General features: G+C 36.7%; 1 long non-coding RNA gene across 1 annotated transcript in view; it reads right to left on the bottom strand.

Moving 5' to 3' along the window:
* The window catches only part of LOC133551495 (uncharacterized), a 2,824-nt gene extending 669 nt beyond the window's left edge, over window positions 1-2,155 (bottom strand). Inside the window, exon 1 of the long non-coding RNA XR_009806517.1 lies at window positions 87-2,155. This is a non-coding gene — a long non-coding RNA (uncharacterized LOC133551495). The remainder of the gene's footprint in view (window positions 1-86) is intronic.
* Window positions 2,156-15,903: the final 13,748 nt, after the last annotated feature.

Below are 15,903 nucleotides of genomic sequence, written 5' to 3'. Positions count from 1 at the left end.
CTACATTCCAGTCATTTAAATAGCTTTAGAATATAATTGTCACAATATTTTAGCATCCATCGACAAGGTTGTTTATCATACTTTACCTTGGTGTTTTTCGTCCGACAGCTTTCTCAGGTGCCGCTGGCCGGCTGGAAAAGTGAACGGAGAAGAAGAAGTTGTCTCCTTTTGAACCCTCTCTGAACACGTGATGTAACCACAGGAAGAGGTCTAACAGTTTTTCTGCTCTTACGTCTTCTGCAGGCTCTTACAGTACAGACCTCTTCTATCATCTCTCTCCCCCAAACATTTGCTCACAAATGGCACTGAAAATGTTTTTGGTCTTTATCGCACATTTTACCAATAATTTTTACTCTACAACCCAATTAAAAGTGTTTGCTGATATTTTCGTACAAAACCAGTAAAACCACAACTTTCCAAAATACATCTCCTGTCGCTATCTATTTTGATGGGATTTTCAGGGTAAAAGAGTTTGAGAGGCTAAGCATTTTACACGTGACAGAATTACAATTGTCAGTCAGCAAGTGTAACATTATTAATGGGTGTCCTAACGTCCAACACTTACACAAAAAAAATTGAAAGCCCTTTGAAACCTTTTGTACATTTATTTTAAAACTAATCCAATGTTGTCAACATATGCAAAGCTACGTGAACAAAACATTCACATCTTAGCTTTGTGTTATGGGTAATAAAATGTAATAATGTATATATCTTTAATAATTCATTCTATATTCATACTGACAATACAAAATGAAAATGGCTCCCAGCCCACACAATAAACCTTTGAACTAATGAAATTTCATTCACTATATTTTTATACATAATTTGGAGTCACGGCAAATCCCTCTGCATTATACTGCGAGCTGATGACGCTAATATTTGTACTCTAGTGCCGCTTAATGAAGAATCTAAAAGATTAGAAGTGCATCTCTACAGCTGTAACATACTAAAACTACAATCATGAACAATTCTCAACGTTAGTCAAAACAATATTGTTTCTGTGAATTCACGTTTGGCCTACAACCTTTTTTTTTTTTTTACTGTCCCTCGAAATATTGTCAAAATAGAAATGATTAATTATTTATTATTATCTACACAACTAAATTGCTTTGTCACTAATAACACAAAGCTAATATATTGACCTACATTAACATAAGGTTGATATAATTATTTCAGCTTTTGTGTGCAAATCTGAATTTATTTTTCAAATAAGACCGTGGAAATTACAAACTGCTTGCAAGTGATTCTCCAATAAATTTAGCTCTCAAATAAAAACATTTAAATAAAGATGTGTCAAAATATTCACTGAATAGGATTGGTCGCATGCGTGTGTAACAGTTTGTACATTAAAGATGCGCAAACTGAATGTAGGTCAGTGTATGCTATGCTGTCTGAACAAAACCACGTAAAACTTTCTGTCATAGGTGACAAAGCTAACTAGTGTAACATATCCATCAATCCCTTTTCTATCACTTGTCCATTTCGGGTCTGCGAGGGGCCTGGAGCCCTTCTGAGCTGAGCAGGGTACACCCCAGACCAAGGGTAGGGAACCTACGGCTCTTTTGATGACTGCATCTGGCTCTCAGATAAATCTTAGGTGACATTGCTTAACACGATAAGTAATGAATAATTCCGCCGGTAACCACAGTGTTAAAAATAACATTCACATTATAAAACATTCTCATGCATTTTAATCCAACCATCCGTTTTCTATCGCACCTGTACAAGATGTCGCATTAATGGTAAGAATAATTATAGTTATTATTGGTTAACTTTAAAATAACAATCTTATTAAAAAGAATAAGAGACTTATTATACTCTAAACATGTTGGTCTTAAAAATGCACACATTTAGTTGTATTCAGTATTAAAAAAATATTATATGGCTCTCACGGAAATACATTTTGAAATATGTGGCTTTCATGGCTCTCTCAGCCAAAAAGGTTCCCGACCCCTGTCTCCGACAGTGGCTGGAGTGGATGGAGTTTACATGTTCTCCCAATGATTGCATGGGTTCTCTTTGCATTTGGGCAGAAGGTGGGGTACACCCTGGAGAAGTGGAAGCGGGCGTGGCTTCCACATACTTCCAAAAAAGGGGGGTCAGCGGGGAATGAGGTCACACTCATAGGGCATGGCCTAAACTGGAAACAGGAAGTATACATCATATCCGCCCTCCATTTTAATTTGGTAGTTTTTACTAATAAACCAGTCATCTTGGTTGTAGTCCAGACGCCTTTTTTATTTATGATTCCTACAGGCAGGAAGTAGTTGTATTTTTTAAAACTGTCCGCCATTTTAGTTGTAATATTTAGAGCAGTTATACGGTTTTTAAGGCTTTAATCCACCCTATCAAATGTATTATTATTTTGATTACAGTAATTTATAATCTTTAATTCAATCTTATTTTTAGTTAAGGTAAATAGTGTATTTACGCCAATATTTCACAGAATTTTAACCCATTTCCAAAAGTGTATTTCTATGCCAAGCTTCACTCACATATTATCTTTGTTAAGTTGTCTCGTACTACCAATGCTGCTTTTGTAGCGGATTTGAGTTATAGTAGATATGCATAAGTTAATGTAACTTAAAATAAAGGTTATTTTGTGAAGACTGTGTGGCATAACGATGCCGGATTAGTTCCTCCGCGGATGCGTCGGGCAAGAACACAGCAAAAGGTAAGAAATAAAAGATTTATTAAAGTAATAAAATAGGCTAGAAACAAAACACTGGAGCTAAACAGAAAAGGCAAACGCAAAGCGCTAGCATGGATGCTAGGAAAACAAACGGAAACACAAACACTAGGCATGAAGGCACGAAAATGGAAAACAAAACACTTACATGAGAGCATGGAGTAAACAAAGGCCTAGCGTGTAAGCTAGCGTGAATATACATATATACCAGTTGTCGCTGTTGCACGAAGGCAAATTAGGATCCGAGATAGAACAACGAAAAGGGGCAGGCTTATATAAGGCAGTAATCAAAATAGAAACAGGTGTGCTTCAAAAGCAACGGGCAGGCGAAAATAATGTGTCACATGGTGACAGACTAAACAGGAACTAAGGAGTCAAACGACGGAGAGTGATACAAAAATGGAAACAAAACAACAATCTGTGATGATCCGAGCAGCGGATCGCAACATATTTACTATTTTTCTTCTTATTTTATACGTATTGCCTAATTTTTGTCTTAAATAAAAGTTTCTAAAGTATTGTCCTTTATTTAGGCGACTCTTTCACAGCATTTTAACCCAATTACAAAAGTTTATTTTTATGCCATACCAAACCCATATATTGTCTAATTTTAGTTGTCTTGTAGTACCAAGGCTGCTTTTGTAACGGACTTGAGTTGTAATAGATATGTGTAACTTAATATAACTTAAATATACGTGTATTTACTATTTTTTTCTTAAATTAATATTGTCTACTTTTTGTCTTAAATAAAAGTGAACTGTTAAACATATTTTAAAAGTATAAATATGTATTTAGGCTGTTTTTATCTTTAATAAAAGTTGATTGTTTTTGTCATATTAAAAATATTTTTTGCATACATTTTATCTTAAATAAAAGTGTATTTACTATATCTTCAATAAAAGTTTCTAAACTTTTGTCTTTCTTAAAAAGTATTATGATGTATACAAGCTGTTTTGTCTTAAAAGTTCATGAGTTATTTTTCTATTTGAAAATACAATTTCTGTTTACTTGTGTCTTTAATAAAAGTTAATGAAACAATTTTCTACCGCTTGGGGTGCTGGGGCCTATCTCACCTGCATTCGGCCGGAAGGCGTGGTACACCCTGGACAAGTCGTCACCTCATCACAGGGCCAACATAGATAGACAGACAACATTCACAGTCACATTCACACACTAGGGCCAATTTAGTGTTGCCAATCAACCTATCCCCAGGTGCATGTCTTTGGAAGTGGGAGAAAGCCGGAGTACCCGGAGGGATCCCACGCAGTCACGGGGAGAACAACTCCACACGGAAAGCCCCCGAGAGGTTTATGAGCTTATTTTAATTGCATGATATCTTCCTAGTTAAAAGTTTATGAACTATTCTCCTTATTTTAAAAGTATAAGTGTGTATCCTATTGTCTTAAATGAAAGTTTTATTTCTCAAAAGGGCCATTTTGTTTTTCTAAAATCCATTTACTTTACATGGAAAGTGTAAACATTTTTTTTTTCACTTGGCAAAGATGTTGCCCATTCTTGCAAAAAAAAATTTCTAAACTTGCATATTATCTTTCTTTCAATAGTTTATATCTTTTACCAAAAAAAATAAAATCCCTAACGCTAACACCTAACCTTTTTAATGTTGATCATTGTTTTGCTTATGTTTAAATAAATGATCCTGACCATATCACTTTTTCCTTCGTAAGTTGGAAATGCTAACTATAACTCCAGCCTTATATCTTTTTTATGATGTACTCAAATAAATACATCCATTAACCACAACCTTTGTTTTATTAAATGTTTTAATAGTTTTTATATTTTATTTATTAAATGCAATATATTACTTTGTTTATATAAATTATGCTAACCCCAACACATTGTAAACTTTTTTTTAAATGCTAACCATATTTTTTTTTTCCTTTCATAAATTGGAAATGTCTTTTTTGTAATCAACTTGTTTTTGAGTACGCTTTCTCTGTAAACTTCCTTAATTGCTAACATTTTTGAATGTATTTTTGGACCGATGAGTTTTAAATGTTCTCATCGTTGTATGCTTTCTCAAACATAACATTTTGTAAGTTGTTTTTCTTTTAACAATATTTAATTTTTGTACTAAAACAAATAAAATCATTAACACTTAACCTAACCTTTTTCTAACTCACTCATCTTAAATGCTAACCTTTTTTTATGCACATCCTTAAATGCTCACCTTAACCGATTTTTATTTCATAACGTAGTAATTTGAATCTTTTTTATTAACCTAACCTATCCTATATATATATATATATATGTATATATATATATATATATATATATATATATATATACACACACACACACATACATTTATATGTATGTATGTATGTGTAGGTCTTTGTGCTTTTGTACTTGTAGAGGAAGTACATTACTCCAAAGTTTTACTAGTAAAGCCTTGAGTACTAACAGGAATCCAAGAAAGTAGTAATATCCTGCAGAGTTGTAATTAAAGATTTGATGTGTTATTGAAGCATGCAACATTACATTTTGCACATGTTTTGATGTTTTGCACTCTTCTGACTTACAGAGATGCATCTCCAAACCCATGGAGAATACTTGATCGCATGCATACAACTACCGAATACATTAGAGTGACTGTTGCTGTTTGCTGTGCACTTAGTTTTGTTATTTTCATTAAATTATTTTATTCTTAAATCTGTTTTGTGTAATGGTAGACCCTTTATGAAAAATCCATACAAAGAGTGTCTCTTGTAATTCTGAGGTTTTATTTTGCGAGTGAATTTAAGATGCACATCAAGTGTTTACAGTTACACTATTTGCCACGTCTGAAAAGAAGTGAAAGAAGCAAGACAACCATGTCACACTAGTCTTAGTTTTGTTTGCTACCAGTGTTATATATGTCTTTAAATAATACAATGCAAATAATAAAAGGTATTGTAATGTCCATCCATCCATCCATTTTCTACAGTTTATTCCCTTTGGGCTCGCGGTGCCTATCTCAGCTACAATCGGGCGGAAGGTGGCGTACACCCTGGACAAGTTGCCACCTCATCGCAGGGCCAACACAGATAGACAGACGACATTCAAACTCACATTCAAACACTAGGGCCAATTTAGTGTTGCCAATCAACCTATCCCCAGGTGCATGTCTTTGGAGGTGGGAGGAAGCCAGAGTACTCGGAGGGAACTCTCGCATTCACGGGGAGGACATGCAAATTCCACACAGAAAGATCCCGAGCCCAGGATTGAACCCACGACTACTCAGGACCTTCGTATTGTGAGGCAGACGCACTAACCCCTCTGCCACCGTGAAGCCGTATTGTAATGTCATAATTTGCAAATATATTTATGCAAAAGTATAAATGATTTCCATCCATCCATCCATCCATTTTCTACCGCTTATTCCCTTTCGGGGTCGCGGCCAACACAGATAGACAAACAACATTCACACTCACATTCACACACTAGGGCCAATTTACTGTTGCCAATCAACCTATCCCCAGGTGCATGTCTTTTGGAAGTGGGAGGAAGCCGGAGTACCCGGAGGGAACCCACGCATTCACGGGGAGAACATGCAAACTCCACACAGAAAGATCCCGAGCCTGGATTTGAACCCAGGACTGCAGGACCTTCGTATTGTGAGGCAGACGCACTAACCCCTCTGCCACCGTGAAGCCCATAAATGATTTCAATTTTTGTAATGTCATAATTTGCATATATACATATATATGCAAAAGTATAAATTAGTACAATTTTAAAGAATTGCGCGGTGCAATTTGTAAATGATTTCAATTTTTGTAATGTCATAATTTGCATATATACATATATATGCAAAAGTATAAATTAGTACAATTTTAAAGAATTGCGCGGTGCAATTTGTAAAATCATGCTTAGTATCACTGGTAATGATATTTTTAAAATTTTAAACATTATTTTTAATGGCATACAGTGTTCAAATGTGAGAGATCGTCGAATTGTATCGTACGACAGATTGCCCAGCTTTAAAAGCAGCTTAAAAATACAAATCACTACTTTAGAAATGAAATAATGGTTAGGGTTATGAGCAAAGATTCAAATTATTAATTTATGAAATTAAAATGGGTTAGGTTTAGCATTTAAGGTTGCGCATGAAGGTGTGTGACCAAGAAAACAAGGTTAGCATTTAAGAATGCGCGTAATTGATAAAAAAGTTAGCTTAAATGATAGTTATTTTAAAATAAAATGGCATCACGGTGAATTTTGGCGCGAGGGAGGTAGCTTGCAATTGAAAAAAAAATATTTAATCAAAGGAACAAAAATAGGCAAAAATGGGGTTGTCCCAAGGCATAAGAGAGGCTATGCAGACTGAAACTACTGACTACAGAACGGAGTTCCCCAGCGACAGAGACTTAAACGCAGAGAAGGTTGGCAGGAAAAGCATCCCCATGAATAGACATTCATGAAGTCAAGCAAAGGTTTGCAACAGAGCCTCAACTTACAAACCCTGTTTCCATATGAGTTGGGAAATTGTGTTGGATGTAAATTTAAACTTAATACAATGATTTGCAAATCCTTTTCAACCCATATTCAATGAAATGCACTACAAGGACAAGATATTTGATGTTCAAACTCATAGACTTTTTTTTTTTTTTTGCAAATAAGTAACTTAGAATTTCATGGCTGCAACACGTGCCAAAGTAGTTGGGAAAGGGCATGTTCACCACTTTTATCATCTACTTTTCTTTTAACAACACTCAATAAACGTTTGGGAACTGAGGAAACTAATTGTTGAAGCTTTGAAAGTGGAATTCTTTACCATTCTTGCTTGATGTACAGCATAAATTGTTCAACAGTCCGGGGTCTTGTTGTCGTATTTTACGCTTCATAATGCGCCACACATTTTCGATGGGAGACACGTCTGAACTGCAGGCAGGCCAGGAAAGTACCCGCACTCTTTTTTTTTTTTTTTATAAAAGCCACGCTGTTGTAACACCTGTCTTGCTAAAATAAGCAGGGGCGTCCATGATAAAGTTCCTTGGATGACAACATATGTTGCTGCGAAACCTGTATGGACCATTAAGCATTATTGGGCCTTCCAAGATGTGTAAAATACCCATGCCTTGGGCACCAATGCACCCCCATACCATCAAGGATGCTGGCTTTTGAACTTTGCGCCTATAATAATCCGGATGGTTATTTTCCTCTTTGTTGCAGAGGACACCACGTCCACAGTTTCAAAATCTAATTTGAAATGTGGACTCGTCAAACCACAGAACACTTTTCCACTTTGCATCTTAGATGAGCTCGGGCCCAGAGAAGCCGGCATTCCTGTGTGTTGTTGATAAATGGCTTTCGCTTTGTTTAGTAGAGTTTTAACTTGCACTTACAGATGTAGCAACCAACTGTAGTTACTGACAGTGGTTTTATGAAGTGTTCCTGAGCCCATGTGGTGATATCCTTTACACGCTGATGTCGGTTTTTGTGAGGTACTCCAGATTCTCTGAACCTTTTGATGATTTTACGGACCGTGGATAGTAAAATCCCTAAATTCCTTACAATAGCTCGTTGAGAAATGTTGTTCTAAAACTGTTCGAATATTTGCTTACGAATTGGTGACCCTCGCCCCATCCTTGTTTGTGAATTACTTAGCATTTCATGGAAGCGGTTTTTATACCCAATCATGGCACCCACCTGTTCCCAATTAGCCTGCACACCTGTGTGAGATTCCAAATAAGTGTTTGGTGAGCATTCCTCAACTTTATCAGTATTTATTGCCACCTTTCCCAACGTCTTTGTCACGCGTTGCTGGCATCAAATTCTAAAGTTAATGATTATTTGCCAAAAAAAAAAGTTTATCAGCTTTAACATCAAATATGTTGTCTTTGTAGCATATTCAACTGAATATGGGTTGGAAATGATTTGCAAATCATTGTATTCCGTTTATATTTATATCTAACACAATTTCCCAACTCATATGGAAACAGGGTTTGTAGATTGTCGTAATAATCCATCCATCCATTTTCTACCGCTTATTCCCTTTCGGGGTCGCGGGGGGCGCTGGCGCCTATCTCAGCTACAATCGGGCGGAAGGCAGGGTACACCCTGGACAAGTCGCCACCTCATCGCAGGGCCAACACAGATAGACAGACAACATTCACACTCACATTCACACACTAGGGCCAATTTAGTGTTGCCAATCAACCTATCCCCAGGTGCATGTGATTGTCGTAATAATAAAATTAAATGTTTGCGCTGAGCAGATGCTCAGAAGCAGGAATGAAGCTGCCTGCAGGAACACCCAAGCAAAACCCAAAAAACAGCCACATTCGGAGCGCTAGAACCAAGACCCAAAACACAGGAAAACACCAAAAAACTCAAAACAAGAAGTGATATTATGTGACAGATCATGATACAATATTACTCTAACCCTGACTACACTGATAGTATAAATCAACAAAAGAAGTAATTTATATAAAAACATATTTTAGCTATGTGTGATAAATAAGGTGTCCCTAACTAGTCAGTTATGCTTTTAAGTGAGTTCTGATGAATTTTGAATGAACGTATGAAGGAAAAATGTTAGCATTTAGGGGAAAGTGAGGCTATGTTAGTTACAAATGTAAATGCTTTTGTAGTTGAATGTCACAATAACATTTAGCTGTTTAAATGATTATAGAATTATTTGTAGAATTATTTAGAAGAAGAACCTTTACCACACTGAATAGTTGTAGATTCCCGATGTAATTAACCAAATTATATCGTCAAAGGGCAGCACGGTGGTCCAGGGGTTAGTGCATGTGCCTCTCAATACGAAGGTCCTGGGTAGTGCTTAGTTCAGTCCCGGGCTCGGGATCTTTCTGTGTGGAGTTTGCATGTTCTCCCCGTGACTGCGTGGGTTCCCTCCGGGTACTCCAGCTTCCTCCCACCTCCAAAGACATCAGTGACATGCAGTCAGGGTAGGCAGGTGAGGCCACGCCTCATTATGGAAAGTAAAAAAATGTAAAAAGAAAAAAAATATATTAAATTTTTTATATGTACCAAAGTTATTTTCCATTTAACTTCATCAGTTTTACATTATTTTTATTCAAGATCGCTGAATTTTCACATTTTCCGTTCAAATACTGAGCAGAGACTTGCGGTGAGTCACAGCCAGCTGAGCATCCCCGTGGATTGCGCAATGACTTGGCTAACTGCTGGCTGCTGTGCTGTGCAGTGAGACCGTATTGCTATATGAATTATATTATACATTTCCATAGTTTAGTTAGCTGAGGTATAAAATGTACATTGTATTTTGTGAACAACTGTATGTGTGTAACGTATTTCTTGTGCTGGGCTCGGGTGCGAAAACGCTCTGTGTGAGGCACCTGTTCTCCGGCCTCCTGGTGGTAGAGGACGCTAGTGATCCCAGAGATCATTCTTGCACTACTCAGCTAGGCCTGGGGACATCTGAAGCCGGTGTGTTTTAAAGTTGTCGTTTGCCCGCATATCGTAAAAACAACCGTCCAACATTTTACAACTAATTGTAAACCATCAGGGCCGAGTTGCGACGAAAGAGTTTGTCGATGTTGAGATATGAAGCCGAGTTGGTAAGTAAATTTTATTGCTAGTAGTAGCTACAAGCCGTACACATCTATTTTCTATGGGCGGTTAGCATCGGGTTTTAATCCCGTTTCCTCCAATGTTTCTGATCCGATTGAATTTATATTTATGTCGAGTCTTTATTTTGGGTACTTAAATATGGTGACTGAGTATTGTGGCGTTTTAAGGCCATCTGCATTTTTTATGCTACAGTACGACCTGCCCATAAACTGAACTTTTACTACAAACTGCCATATCCACAACGCCAACCTGTGTGGCTGTATGAACTGCGAATGCACATATGGACTGCGATCAGTCTCATATGGCTCCTATAAACTTGAAGAACTTTTGCTATTACTTTTCATGAATTACCTGAACTAAACCAACAGTGTTTGTTGAAATTCCTTTCTGTTTTTTTCTTTTGTTTTGAATGGCCATACCTATTAATGTCTGTCCACTAATTGTTGACCTGTACATGTTTAAATAACAACCGGTATCAATTAAAGTATTTAATTGTGTCTGTCCAACTCTCTCCGAGTTGTAATCTAGACTTCTGATTTGTCCAAATATTGAGAACTTCTACTATACTAGCTAAAGTACCTGCTACATTAAGTTAAAGTACCAATGATTGTCACACACACACTAGGTGTGATGAAATGTGTCCTCTGCATTTGACCCATCCCCTTGTTCACACCCTGGGAGGTGAGGGGAGCAGTGAGCAGTAGCGGACGGGAATCATTTTTGGTGATTTAACCCCCAATTCCAACCCTTGATGCTGAGTGCCAAGCAGGGAAGAATGCTGGTATGAGCTTTTAAACATAGCCTGATAACTGCTGCCAATCAAATGGTGAATAAGATACTCTATTGGGTTCATATGTTTATAAATCTGACTGTGATGAAGTCAGTGCCTCACCAGCCATGAACCTCACCGCACGTCACTGAAATACATGCACCTGGGCATAGGTTGATTGGCACAACTAAATTGGCCCTAGTGTGCGAATGTGAGTGTGAATGTTGTCTGTCTATCTGTATTGGCCCTGTGATGAGGTGGCGACTTGTCCAGGGTGTACACCGCCTTCCCCCTAAATGCAGCTGAGATAGTCTCCATTACCCCCCGCTACCCCAAAAGGGACAAGCGGTAGAAAATGGATGGATGGATATTGTCAAGGACACTATTGGATCTTATGTATTTATGAGGATAGTAAATGGCATTATTTAAGACAGGTGAGTTATAGGTCACCTTGTAACGGGACAATGAGCTTAACATACAGCTAAAATACCAAAGGATAATAAAAGCTCCTTTTTTAAGTGTGTGCATTGCCTTTTGGGGAATAAGGGATAGGAAAATAAATTCATTGATGAAAAACACATTGGGCTTTCCATGGAGAGATATATCTATTAACACAATCCAATTAACAATTTTAAGTAGAGCAGCTAAAGAAATATGAATTAAATACTACTTTAAGAAAAAGGGAATACGAAATTTAAATCAAACTGTTGTATTTCAAGTAAATAAAGAACTAGAAGGCAATACAATGCTATTAAAATAAGAACAATAGTCATTTAAGACAATACTATACAAAATTATACTTTTAAAATAAGGAATGTAGTTCATAAACATGTAATTAGTAAGATATAATGCTATTAAAAATGAGCTCATAAACCTTTATTTAATCAGCCGAAATAAACCCTGAAATCCAGCCTGAATACACTTCTAATGCAGCTTGAATTCATGACATGTAAACTAAACATGTAAACAATAGATAGAAATAGAGGAAAAATACCAATATTCCTACAGTGTAATGACAGACAATTAAAAATAATGTTGAATTATTATTAAAAAAAACTATGTGGTTTCGACATTACTGATGTAATTAAACATAACATCAAGTTAAGTCATCTTATATCAAGGGAAATAAAGCAAAATAGTAAAGGGATAAAGTACTTTTTCTGAGAAGGAATCGATTAAGCCCCAGTAAATGACACAATGGAATTTGTTTTTTAGGATTGGATGTTGGGGATTATTTAAAGGTGGAAACATCCAATACTATCTTGAGTAATTGTTTATACTCAAAATAATGTGCATTAGACTAGAATTAGGGTATAATGAAAAAAAAAAAGTAGACATTTTTATTTGTTTAAACAATGGGTGGAGGCCTTGTGCTTATTTGTGTGCTTGCGTGCGTGAATGTGTGTGTGTGCACGTATGAGGGGGTTAGGTGGGGGAGAGACTGATAAGTGGGGACTGTTCTAGTGGTGTGGGTTTTCCTGATGGGCCCCAGATAGTTGAGGAGAAGAGATGAGAGCTGAGACTTTGATTCAACTTTGAACAAGATACACCAACCAAATTTAAGTATTTATAAGTATTTATGCATATTCTGTGACTAGATGTCAATCCATCCATCCATTTTCTATCGGTTGTCCCCTTCGGGGTTACGGGGGGCGCTGGAGCCTATATCATTAAAGTTAATGGCTAATAGTAGAGATATACATATAATGTTTAAATTTTATAGCTGATAGTATAGGGTTAAAAATAACTAATTAGTCGTATAGCTAGTTGCAGACCAATACAGATAGTGTGTATATGGTTTCATTAGTCTTTTAGCTAATGTGTAACTTTAAAAATATCGTGTTACTTTAGAGTTAAATTGACTAAAAATAGACATGATGTTAAAATAGTTAAATTAGTCTTACAGATACACATTTTAAAACTTTTTAAAGACAAAAGTATACAAAATTATAATATTAAAATGACAAGTGTTTCATTCATTTTTATTTAAGACACAAGAAAACACCACCCCTCCAACCCTGAAAGGGACAAGTGGTAGAAAATGGATGGGATGGATGGATAACAGAAATATTATTTTCAAATAGAAAAAAAGCTCATTGAATTCTAAGACAAAACAACATTATAATACTTTATAAGAAAGAAAAACGTCTAGAGACTTTTGTTTAGGACATAGTAAATGCACTTTTATTTAAGATACAAAGAATCCATCCAGTTTTAATAAGAGTGAAAATAATTAATGTTTATTTAAGATAAAAACAGCCTAATACAGCCTAAATTATGCTATTAAAATAGTTTTTTTTAAGGTTTATTTAAGACAAAAGTTAAACATGACTAATTTAGGAAAAAAACAAAACTAAATTAACTTTTATCTAAGTTATATTAAGTTATACATATCTATTACAACTCATATCCGTTACAAAAGCAGCCTACAAGACAACTAAAATAAGATAATATATGGGTTTGGCATGGCATGAAAATAATCTAAAATGTCTTGAAATAGTGGCGTAAATACACTAATTACAATAAGGAAGATACTTTAGAAACTTTTATTAAGGACAAAAAGTCGACAATACTTTTAAAATGACAAAAAATAGTATATAACCTTTTATTTAAGTTATATTGACTTATCATAATTAAAATCCGTTACAAAAGCAGAATTGGTAGTACAAGACAGCTACAATAAGATAATATATGGGTTTAGCTTGGCATAGAAATAAACTTTTGTAAATAGCTTGAAATAAAGTAAAAGTTAAAGTTAAAGTGTCAATAATTGTCACACACACACTCGGTGCAGTGAAATTATCCTCTCCGACAGGGAAGCAGTGAGCAGCAGTGGTGGCGGGGCCCGGGAATTATTCGGTAATTTAACTACCAATTCCAACCCTTGATGCTGAGTGCCAAGCAGGGAGGTAATGGGTCCCATTTTTATAGTCCGGGATTGAACTCATGACCTACCGATCTCAGGGCAGACACTCTAACAACAAGGCCACTGAGCAGCTGATGTGATGTGAATGATCCACTCCATACCTGAACTAAAAATAATAAAATGAATTTAAAAAATGATAAATCACTGTGATCATATTAAATTATACATTTAATAGGGTGGATTAAAGGCTTAAAAACAGTATAGCATGTGTATGTACGACAACTAAAATGGCTTACAGCTTAAAAAACTTCAAGTTGTAATACTCCTTTCTGCCTGTAAGAATCATATATCATGATGACGTATCGCCTACAACTAAGATGGCGGGTTTATTAGTAGAAACTACCAAATTAAAAAAGCGGATGGATATGACATATACTTCCTGTTTCTGGTTTAGGCCATGCCCTCTGAGTGTGATGTCATTTTCCGCAGTCCCCGCTGACCTCCCCCTTTTTGGAGGCACATAATCTTCTTAGGGCCTATTTAGTGTTGCCAATCATCCTATCCCCAGATGCATGTCTTTGGAGGTGGGAGGAATCCAGAGCACCTGGAGGAAACTCACGCAGTCACGGGGAGAACATGCAAACTCCACACAGAATGACCTGAGCCTGGGGATCGAACCCAGGACCTTCTTATTGTGAGTTATACGCAATAATCCCTGTTCCACCGTGCTGCCCCAAGTAATAATTATTGGAGGTAATAGTTAAGGTAGTGCATATTGTCATGTTCAAAAGATGGCAAACTCGGTAGCCTTTCAAACATGCCATCAATTACTGGTAAGCATGAAAGAGCTCAGTGTGAATATGAATTACTTTTGTTGCAAACAACTTGTGCCCTACTTAAGGCACCTCTGAATGAGAAGTTAAACTTATTATTTTCCATTTGTGTAAAATTCAAAAGACCCCAACTGAGGAAAAAGTTGTAGTCATAGGGGGATTTTTCTTTCCTAGACTCACTCAGATCAGTTCACAGCTATATAGGTGTGTGTGTGTGTGTGTGTGTGTGTGTGTGTGTGTGTGTGTGTGTGTGTGTGTGTGTGTGTGTGTGTGTGTGTGTGTGTGTGTGAAGTCACATGAAGAGGCCTTCTTCTACTTGGGAGCTAATGCAGTTTCTCACATTAAGGTTACATGTGGGAAACCAACACGTACAAAGAGGGAAACAATGCTACCTGTTTGAAGTAAAGTAGATGTTCTCCTGCTGCAAGTAAAACATCTTCTCAGCCAGGAAGTGATCCTGACTCCCGTGTTAAAAAAAAAAAAAGGCCACCCTTAGAGCTTGCTGCTTGTTCTGATAGAACTTATCTGAGCCGGCAGCCAGTTTAAATTCCCCCCCCCGCACACACACACACACACACACACACACTTACATACACCTCCAAAGTGCAAGCAGGACGTTTACTATCAAACACAAACTTAAGATGTCGTTTGTAAAGAAAGGAAGTGAAATTCTCATGGCCAGCCATAGCTCCAAAAAAAGGAAGTTGTCTTACCCCCCAACCCCCTTTATATATGGCATCTTGTCCAAAGCCTTTCAGTCGAGGTCACTGGAGTTGCTAGTGAAGAAGCTGCCATTTCCAAATAAGGGCAAAAAGAGATAGTTTGTAAGCCGCAACAAGGCTGCAATGGGTGCGAAAAAGAATGCATCGCTCAGCTGGGCCTTTGACAAAGTAGCATCTGCCTTCCTCTTTGATGAGGCTTGTAGTCCAGGAAGTCTTGCAGCACAGTACTCAGTTCTCGGTTTTGTTTTTGCTACGACACTCTCAGGAACCGACTTTACCCACACAAGCATTGCTGACCTTTTTAGTGTAAAACTGCTTCGCTTGAAGTAGCAGTAAATTGGAGCAATTTGTTTTCTCTTGCCTTATGCGAATAAATAGAAAAATAATTATGTGATAGAATAAATTGCACTTACATTGACAGTCATCTGAAAGTTATTCACAAACAATTTAACATGACTTCATTTCATTCA

This window comes from Nerophis ophidion, linkage group LG04 (genome assembly GCF_033978795.1).
Source record: "Nerophis ophidion isolate RoL-2023_Sa linkage group LG04, RoL_Noph_v1.0, whole genome shotgun sequence".
Taxonomy (NCBI): Eukaryota; Metazoa; Chordata; class Actinopteri; order Syngnathiformes; family Syngnathidae; genus Nerophis; species Nerophis ophidion.
The sequence above is the reverse complement of the archived record's forward strand: the minus strand, read 5'-3'. Positions and strand labels throughout refer to the sequence as shown.